This window comes from Lycorma delicatula, chromosome 8, assembly GCF_047948215.1.
Source record: "Lycorma delicatula isolate Av1 chromosome 8, ASM4794821v1, whole genome shotgun sequence".
NCBI lineage: Eukaryota > Metazoa > Arthropoda > Insecta > Hemiptera > Fulgoridae > Lycorma > Lycorma delicatula.
This window is the reverse complement of record NC_134462.1, coordinates 139,264,567-139,273,614: the sequence shown is the minus strand read 5'-3', so window position 1 is coordinate 139,273,614 and position 9,048 is coordinate 139,264,567. Positions and strand designations below refer to the sequence as shown.

General features: G+C 29.6%; 1 long non-coding RNA gene across 1 annotated transcript; it reads left to right on the top strand.

Moving 5' to 3' along the window:
- Window positions 1–86: 86 nt before the first annotated feature.
- Window positions 87–7,397, top strand: LOC142328657 (uncharacterized). The gene is made up of 2 exons (XR_012757322.1): window positions 87–3,801; window positions 7,220–7,397. It is a non-coding gene; the product is annotated as an uncharacterized LOC142328657 (long non-coding RNA).
- Window positions 7,398–9,048: the final 1,651 nt, after the last annotated feature.

The window sequence follows — 9,048 nt, the reverse complement described above, 5'->3', positions numbered from 1 at the left end:
GTTTCGTCTAATCATGATTACCAACATGTTATAACATTTTTTTTTATTTTTATAACATATTTTTACAAAAAATATTTTTTTATTATTTTTTGTATTAAAAATTATTGTTAATAGTTAAATTATTGGTATATCGTATGACTACTCAGATAATTGACTTTAGTAGTGTAGTTAATGGTAATATTAAATTTTAATTACTTGTTTAAAATCCTTTGAAATGAAGTTAATTGTATCATCACATTTATGTTATACTATCACATTCGGTTATTTATGTTTTTTTCTGAATCTTTACTAAACTTGTTCTTGTAATAATGCATTTAAAGATAAATAGATAATATGATAATTTTATACAAATAATTACAATAAGAAAAACTGCAAATGTGTTTAATATCGATGCATTTATTATCATTATAATACAAGGTTCTGTATTGTGTAACTGAATGTGTTGCATTTATTTTTATCAATATTTTGATCACTTTTTCTGCATCAAAATATTAATTGCAATACATTTATTATTATCATGATTAAAAAGTATTATTAAAAAAAGATGACATTTTTAAGAAGTAATCATAGGATGATAATATTAGACTATTTATGAATATTATAAAATAAATACTTGAATATCAGTGGTATTTTATTGTGTTAGCCTGTTTATGAAACAATTTTTAACATTACATTTCTTTATGTTTTTTATTGTATTTAATCTCTTGAAAATCTGGATCTTTCCTGAAAATGACTAAGCTATTTTCAAGAATAACCTAAGTCTTCTACCTAGCTTACATAAAGGGTGATGACAGATGAAACCGTTCTTTCTTTTTCTAAAGTCTGCTTCTTTTCTATTTTATATTTGAGTAAAAAAGTTTTTATTTTGGACAACAGTTTAGCATGGGGCAAAGGACAGTTATTATTGTTAATAAAATACCAATTGATAAAACAAATAATTTTGTGCTGATTGATAAAACAAATAAATTAATTGTGGGGTATGTTAAATTATCTAAGTTGGTATTTGAGTTGTCACTTAATTGAATGTTATTAAGACTAATGAACAGAATTGTATTTTACATAAAAATGAAAAAAATTGAGTTTTAAGGTTAAAACTTATTCCATTTCCCACATCTTTAATAACAGCATTGATTATTTAAAATTTCTCTTGTAATCCTAAAAGAAAAGATGATGTGATATTTGATCTATTAGTCTCTCCACATTCAGTTATCTCATGAATAGTTTGACCTCCTATGAAGTAATTCTCTTAATACAACATTCTGTTTTAATATAGTTGCAGAATATAAATATTGGCATCAAAATTTTGATGCCCTATCTTAGATGTAACACATTGAAGTGAATGGATTATTTTCTAACATTCAACACCTTAAATTTTTTTGTTTTAGTAAACATAAATCCGTAAATTAAATTTTAATTTTTACCATTTTCAATCATATTTTGTATTAGTCATAAGTTAATAAGCCTTATAGATTTGTAAACCATTGTCAGTGCAATTTGTTTTAAGTGATGTATGTTACAATGAATATTGATATAAAAACTGTTAATTTTATTAAAATTCATAAAATATGATATTTTCATTAAATGTTTTGACAGCTTTATTAAAATTATTTAGTGGGTTTTTGTCCTAATTGTAACAGTTGAACTTCTCAAGTACAACAAACATTCTTCTGGTAATATTGGAGAATGTTAAAGATGAAAACTAATTTGGTCATTTGTTTTTAGCTGTTAAATCACATTATTATTATTAATCCTTAGCAAAAGAAACTCAAATTATTCAGATTAAATAGAAACTTGAGTAAAATTTAATTAAATTATGATTTCTAACTAATTTACAATTGAATTATTTGCTTTGATGAGACTTATCTTCCATTGAATAGAACAATTTGTTAAGAGTGGAAATTGCACAATGAAGGCTTTTCCTTGTACATAAGAAATATATATCTGGAACTGTGTTGAAAGGGAAGAATGACTTTTTCAGATTTTTAGCCCAATGATGTATAAATTGAAAGGAAGTACATATCTCTTTCAGGTATATTTTTGGCTCTAACGAACTGGAAATTGGAAATAATTGTAAAAATAGATTTAGCCATTATTTAAATTATATCATATAATTTAAACAACAGTTGAAAAAAATTATATTTTTTAATTTAAAATTAGTCATAAATTTCCTTTGTTTTTCTTTATATGTCACCCATCTTTGTATTCTCATTTTGGTGGGGTCTCTTTACAACCCCTTGGTGTTATTTTTTTTTTAGGTTTTGTATCACCATGATTTATAATTTTTTTTTATGTGTACAAGGGGTTACCAAAAAATATATAATTATTTTCTGTAAGTAAGTGGGGGGTTGGCAATACTTTCCCTGCTTAGTTGGCCAGGTAGCATTCATGAGAAACCATTACAGCAAACAGAATGATTGTTTTCTTAAGCCCCTACCAATGCTTTCAGTGATTTTGCAATGGTAAACTTTAAGGAGCAACACACCATCATTAATATATAAAAATATTTCTGCCATCATAATACTATTTCCTGTTAATGAAAGTATTGGGAGAAACAGTTTCAGTGCTTCAAGAAGCATATGGTAAGGATGCTCTAACGAAGGCAAAAATTTACAAGTGGTTGGTTTGCTTGGTTCAGTATTGGCCAATTCCATAACAGATGAAAATGTTAAAAAAGTGCAGTGCAAATGTCATCATGTTTGGTCAACATAGAACAGTTGACAAATTGGAGGAAGTAATTGAAATTTCCTGGAGTTATGTCAAAGAATCCAACTGAAGATTTGAACTGAGACAGTTGCGGCAAAGTTTGTTCCACGACTGCTTTCCGATGACAGAGGGAGAACCATGTGAGTGTACCAGGAATTGAAAGAACAGGCATAAACTCGCCCAGATTTTTTGTCAACAGTCATAAGAGGATGAATTTTGGTGTTACGGCTAAGAGACAGCTTCATAATCCAGACAAAAAAGAGCATGAAATAGAATGTGAAGTGATTGTTTGTTTTTTCTGCATCTAAGAATTCATTCACTTGTATTTGTTCCTTAGGGCACTAAAGTGAATCAACATTACTATCTGCAAGTGCTTAAGTGATTGAGTGAGGCAGTGAGAAAAAAATTACCTAAATTGTGGCATCTCAGAACTGGCTGCTCATCATGACAATGCACCTGCCCATACAGTGTTGAAAATCAACATTTTTTATGAAAAACTATATGACAGCGGTTTCTCATCCTCCTTACTCACCTGACCTAGTCCCCTGCAACTTTTTTTTATTTCCAATGAAGAAAAACCTAAGGGAAAGTAATTTCAGGACGTAGAAGAGAAGTGCATTTCATCTAATAGACAGTATTTTGAAGGGGATTGATGTTTTCAAGATGATATTTTAAAGAAAAAAATTTTAATAATAATTTTCAATTGTTTTTTTTTTTTATAGTACCCCATCGTATGTGTACACTTCTGACAAGTAGTATGCAGCTACTTTTTTCTTAACATTTCTGCAAAATTAAATTATTGTCTTAATTAACTGTAATGACTATTCTTGTATGTGCAGTGATCAGGGAGTAATATCTGTTTACTCCTTACTAAAAAAAGAAAAAAAAAAGAAGCAAATTTTCTGGTTTTACAGAAGTGAAGTTGTAGAGATGCTGATGTATTTGAATGACCGCACAATTGAATTTTGTTGGTAGGAGTTAACTATTGCATATTATGACGTTCAACTGAGATGTCAATAAAAGAAATAAAAAAACATTTTGTAGAGCACTCTAAAAAAATGATATTGACTAGATCTTTTGAACATGAATATGTATAAGGTGTAGTTGAATTTGCATGAATACTTTGAACTTTTTATATTTATTTATAATATATTTATTCTATTTGTCTTGTCATTTGTTGTATTGTGATTTTAAGAGTTTATTCTTAATTCTTTACTTAAATTAGAAAACTAAATAAACATTCAAAAGCCGTTTAAAGATTTAATCAAAATGTAAAGCTCTGGATAGGTTTTTAATTTATTAGAAGTTTCCCAATTAACTTTCTGAAATTTTTATATATATATAATTTTTTTAGCTTAATCTTGTTTTCTAAATTATCTCAGTAAACATCCAATTTACCTCTTTATTTGTATTTTAATTTAATCAGTTATGTTATAATTACTTTTATCTGGAAAAAGTGTTAACCAATTACTAGGAATTATAATTAAGTAAGGTTGTTACTTTTGTAGCTAAACGATAATTATATTCAACTTGATTTATTAAATAATAATTAAAGAGTACTTATTTATTTTAATCTGTACAATCACAAACTTTTACTGTTATATGTGTAACTTGGCATTTATAATGTTAATGTTTGTACATGATGCAAATGTGTAATGTATATTTATTTATAATATGTTTGATTCATAATGGTTTATGGATCTGTTTGTTCCTGTTGCAATGGCAACTTGTGAAACTCACATGGAGTTGTAAGTATAGATATATTTTTGTATGTCTGTAGATTTTATATATTGCATTATTGTAATTTATGAGTTTTTATTCATTTGTTGAATTAATAGTTACTTCCAACAGAATTTGAAGTCTATATTTAAGATTATGAGCATTAACAATGCATATTTGTGCATCATATAAGGTATTGAAACTGCCACTTATTTAAAAATAAATTGTTAAATTAATCTTTCTCTAAACTACAGAAATATTGTTGGTATCCTGAGTTTTAGTGCGTAGAGGTTTATTGAAAACTTATAACTTATTAGTTTATTGAAAACTTATTGGCTCTCCTAAAGGGCAGTTTAAAAAGAAATATTCTAGTCTGTATTGATGCGGGCTTAGTAGCAAACTTTTAAAATTAATGCTTAAGAAAGTATTGTAAATTAATATTTTGCTATGGAATGAAATTCAATGATTATTTTTTTTAAATTTATTATAATTATTGTTAATATCAGAACAGCATTAGAACTAACTTATCTCTCTTATTAATGCTACTTATCACAACTAATAATTATGTAATTTTGCATTGTAATGCATGTATAGTAAATATAGTATGTATCACATTTTTTTATATAAGATTGGTTAGGCAAGTAAAAGCAAGATAGCATTTTTGTTATTATAGGGATCTCTTCTGCTGCTAAGATCTCTATAGTTTCTATGTTGAGCACTTGCCTTTCTTAGCTTCATTTTTTTACCACCATTGTCAAAACTTACTGTACTGGTATTTTTAAATTTCTGTTAATCTTTATTTAGTGTTTAATCAATGCTCCTCCCTATATTTGATGTCATGCCTTATCTGTCCTTGTGTATTTGTTATTAATATGTAATTACAATCTTTTTTTTTTATTTTTAAAAGATCTCGTATGTTTGTTATATCTTAATTTTCTTCCCAAATGTATGTTGTATTGCATTTACATTTTAGAAACAGTCAAACAAGAAGAAAATTAAGATATAACAAATACATGAGATCTTTTAAAAACAAAAATTAATTATACTGTTATGCAATGCATTTAATAAAAGGACATACTATTAATAATAAACAAGAAGTCCAGATAAGGCATGAAGTCAAATATAGAAAGGGGCATTGACTAAATGCTCTATAAAGATTAACAGAAATTAAAAATACAAGTACAATAAATTTTGAGAATGGAGTTGTAGCAAAACGCATCAAAAATTGATGAAATTTTAGCTAAGAAGGGTAGGCAGTACTAAACATAAAAAAAAATCTTCTGTTGCACTCTCTTTTTACTGTATAATCTTCAGTTAGCTCTCCTATATTTTTAGTATAATCCCCTTACAAAGTGATCAGTTTTGTTGAAATATTTTTAATTAACTTTAGCTTATTTATAAATTACTTATTATTAACCTAGTCAATTTTTTTTTCATTCACATTTAATTATTTGTGGATTTTTGTTATTATTTTTTGTTCTCTTATTTTTTGTTTTGTGTATTTTATTCATTATAATTATTTTTTTACTTAGAATTTGATTCTAGCCTTTTAGATTGATTCTGGTGATTTAGCTTTAGCTTTAAATATTATTGAGGTTTTTATGAAGATTTTTTCTTCTCAGTGTGAAGGAAGGTTTTTTATCGCAGCATCATAAAAAAAGAAGCTGGTTGTGTCTAGAGCCAGTTGCGCATGAATCCCTCCATGTCAAATCATAGTCCTCCTAGAGTTTTTATAAGTGGCTGAAACAAATGAAAATCGCAGGGCGATAGGTCCGGGCTGTAGGGAGGATAATCAAGTTGAATCCGGTCCATTTCTTCCAGTTTTGTGATCGTTAGAGCTGCAGTATGGGGCCTGGTGTTGTCGTGGAGGAGGATGGCCTTTTTGAATTGGTTGGTCTTGTTTTTTGCGGTGATATGTAGCCCCACCTCGTTCAACAGCTTGCAGTAGTAAGCAGCATTGATTGTGCATCGCTCATGCAAAAAAAATCAATGAGCAAAATGCCTTAACGGTAAAAAAAAACGGTTGAAAGAATCTTGCCAGCTGACAGTAGAGACTTTCTCTGGGGCTGTCTCCTCTTTCCTCCACCACTCCATACTGGCTTGTTTTTACTGGGGAGTGTAGTGGTGGACCCATGTTTCATCGTAGATGACAATCCGACTCAAAAATGCATCACCTTCTTTCAGAAACCTTGCTGTAAGCATCTGACAGACCTTTGCAGTTTCTGATCTGCAGTCAAAAGGCAAGGGACCCATCTGGTACACACTTTACAGAACTGTAGGTCATTTGTGATGATCACTTGACAGCTCCCATAACTTATTTTCTGACCTGTTCTGCAATTTTGGATACACTCACCTGTTGATCTTCTTCAAGAATGTCTCAAACCCAAACCGTGCGAATATTTTCGTCTGTAATGCTGGTCTGAGGATGGCGATCGTGTTCTTGATTTTCCATTCGTTCTCATCCTTCCTTGAACTCTTTATGCTAGGCAAACACATGAGTTCTAACAATGTTTGGTTCCCAAACCGTGTAGTCAATCTCCAGAAAATTTCCGTCGCTTGAATTCCTTCACAAGCAAGAAATTTTATAAATATGCATTGCGCAGTGGAGTGGTGCACCTGTTGCTTTGACATTGTGAGCAATACTGACTAATTGGTTGAGAGTGAGAAAAAACATGGAAAAAAAATATTTATAAACTATTTTTAGTATTAATAAATATCATAATACTTTTACTTTATCAGTAACCTGATAAGTTTAAGATATTACTGGAATCAATATTACATATCATTTACCTTTCAGAGACAATATAATTGAATAACAATTATTATAAGGATTGTGTTGGTCTAACCATTATGTGAGAATGAATGGAACCAAATGACATTGAATCAAAAATAATATTAAAATTGTATATTTGTAAAACTAAACAGTGTTAGTAACGTAAACAATAAATAAACAAACATAATCTTTCTCTTTGTAGTATTTTGTTTTTATTTATTACAGCTAGTTTTTTCCCTGTTTAGCCTCCGGGAATCATTGTCAGGTATTACTTCAGAGGATGATATGTATGAGTGTAAGTGAAGTGTAGTCTTTTACAGTCTCAGGTCAACCGTTTCTGAGATGTGTGGCTAATTGAAACCCAACCACCAAAGAACACTGGTATCCACGATCTAGTATTCGATGTATAAAAGTGTTTACTAGGATTTGAACATTGGAACTCTTGACTTAGAAATCAACTGATTTGTGAAGATACATTCACCACTAGACCAACCCTGGGTGGGTAGCTTAAGTACAGTTATATTTAGTTAATTTACTGGGTGTAATTTCATTCAAATGAAGAAACATGGACAACAAGATGGGGCATGTTACTGTTAATTAAAAATAATTGCTAAATTCTTTTTTACCACCATTAGAAAATGTGTTCGAAAATGAAATTTACTTATTCTTAACATTACTACCTAATACAGAATTAATAATAAATAAAGTATGATGACACCTTATTTCATTATGCATACAAGAACGCTTTCACGAATTACCACCATCATCAATTGTTCCACATAACTTTTACAAATTACTCGTATCAAATTACATATTAAAATCACAATTAAAATTGAAATTAAAAAATCATTTTATATTATACTTAAAATTTAAATATTCAAAAAATTTCAAAGTTGAAATTAAAATTAGAAATTTAACTTGATAAATATTATTAAACGTTAATCTAATAGCTTTGAACAAGTTAAATTCTTACCACAATGAATTGAAATTTACTTTTGAAATTGATAAAAATAGGAGAATAAATTACTATATAGGAAACCCACAACCAACAAAACCACCATACATTGATATTCAAATCATCCATGGTTTCACAAAGTATAGTGAAAATAATGAATTAAATAAAGAGGATTACTTGGCTGAGGCAGAGTACAAAACCGCTAGGAAGAAACCTAAGTGCTGCGATTAAAAAAGCAAAATCAGATGCTTGGAATAAATTAATTTCTGACTTGGACTTCGACCCCTGGGGAAGAGGCTCCCAGATAGCAACTAAGAAGTTGGGTAGAAGGCAAACAAAGAGGGCGATATTATCCCTTTTCTGTGTTCAGAAGTGGACTGAGATTCTCAGTGATGAGATTGACAGGTTCTCCCTATGGAAGTTACAGTTGGCAATGAAAAAAATCAAGTTGGCAGTTGGCAATGAAAAATATCAATAAAAAGAAAACCTCAGGTTCTTTTGGGATGCTGGGGTTGGTAATAAGAAGAATGGCCGATGGCAGATTGCTATCCCCAGGCCCTGTTGGAGGTGCTGAACATGGCTGTTGGAAGGGCAGACTTCCCCTACAACTGGAAAATTTCAAGGTTTGTCCTGGTCCCTAAACTTGGAAACTGGATGCAGGAGAATAAGAATTATAAACCTATATGTTTTATTAATTCAATAGGAAAACTGTAAAAACGGATGTTTGCTAGATGAATACGGGAGGAGGAGATAGAGCTCTCCGATGGTTTCTCAGACAATCAGTACAGCTTCATCCAGAGGCGCTCTACTGTTGATGTTATTAACTACATGATGTGATGGGCTATGAACAAGGAGGAAGAGACAAATTCCACTATTAATTTTCCTGGACATACGGAAT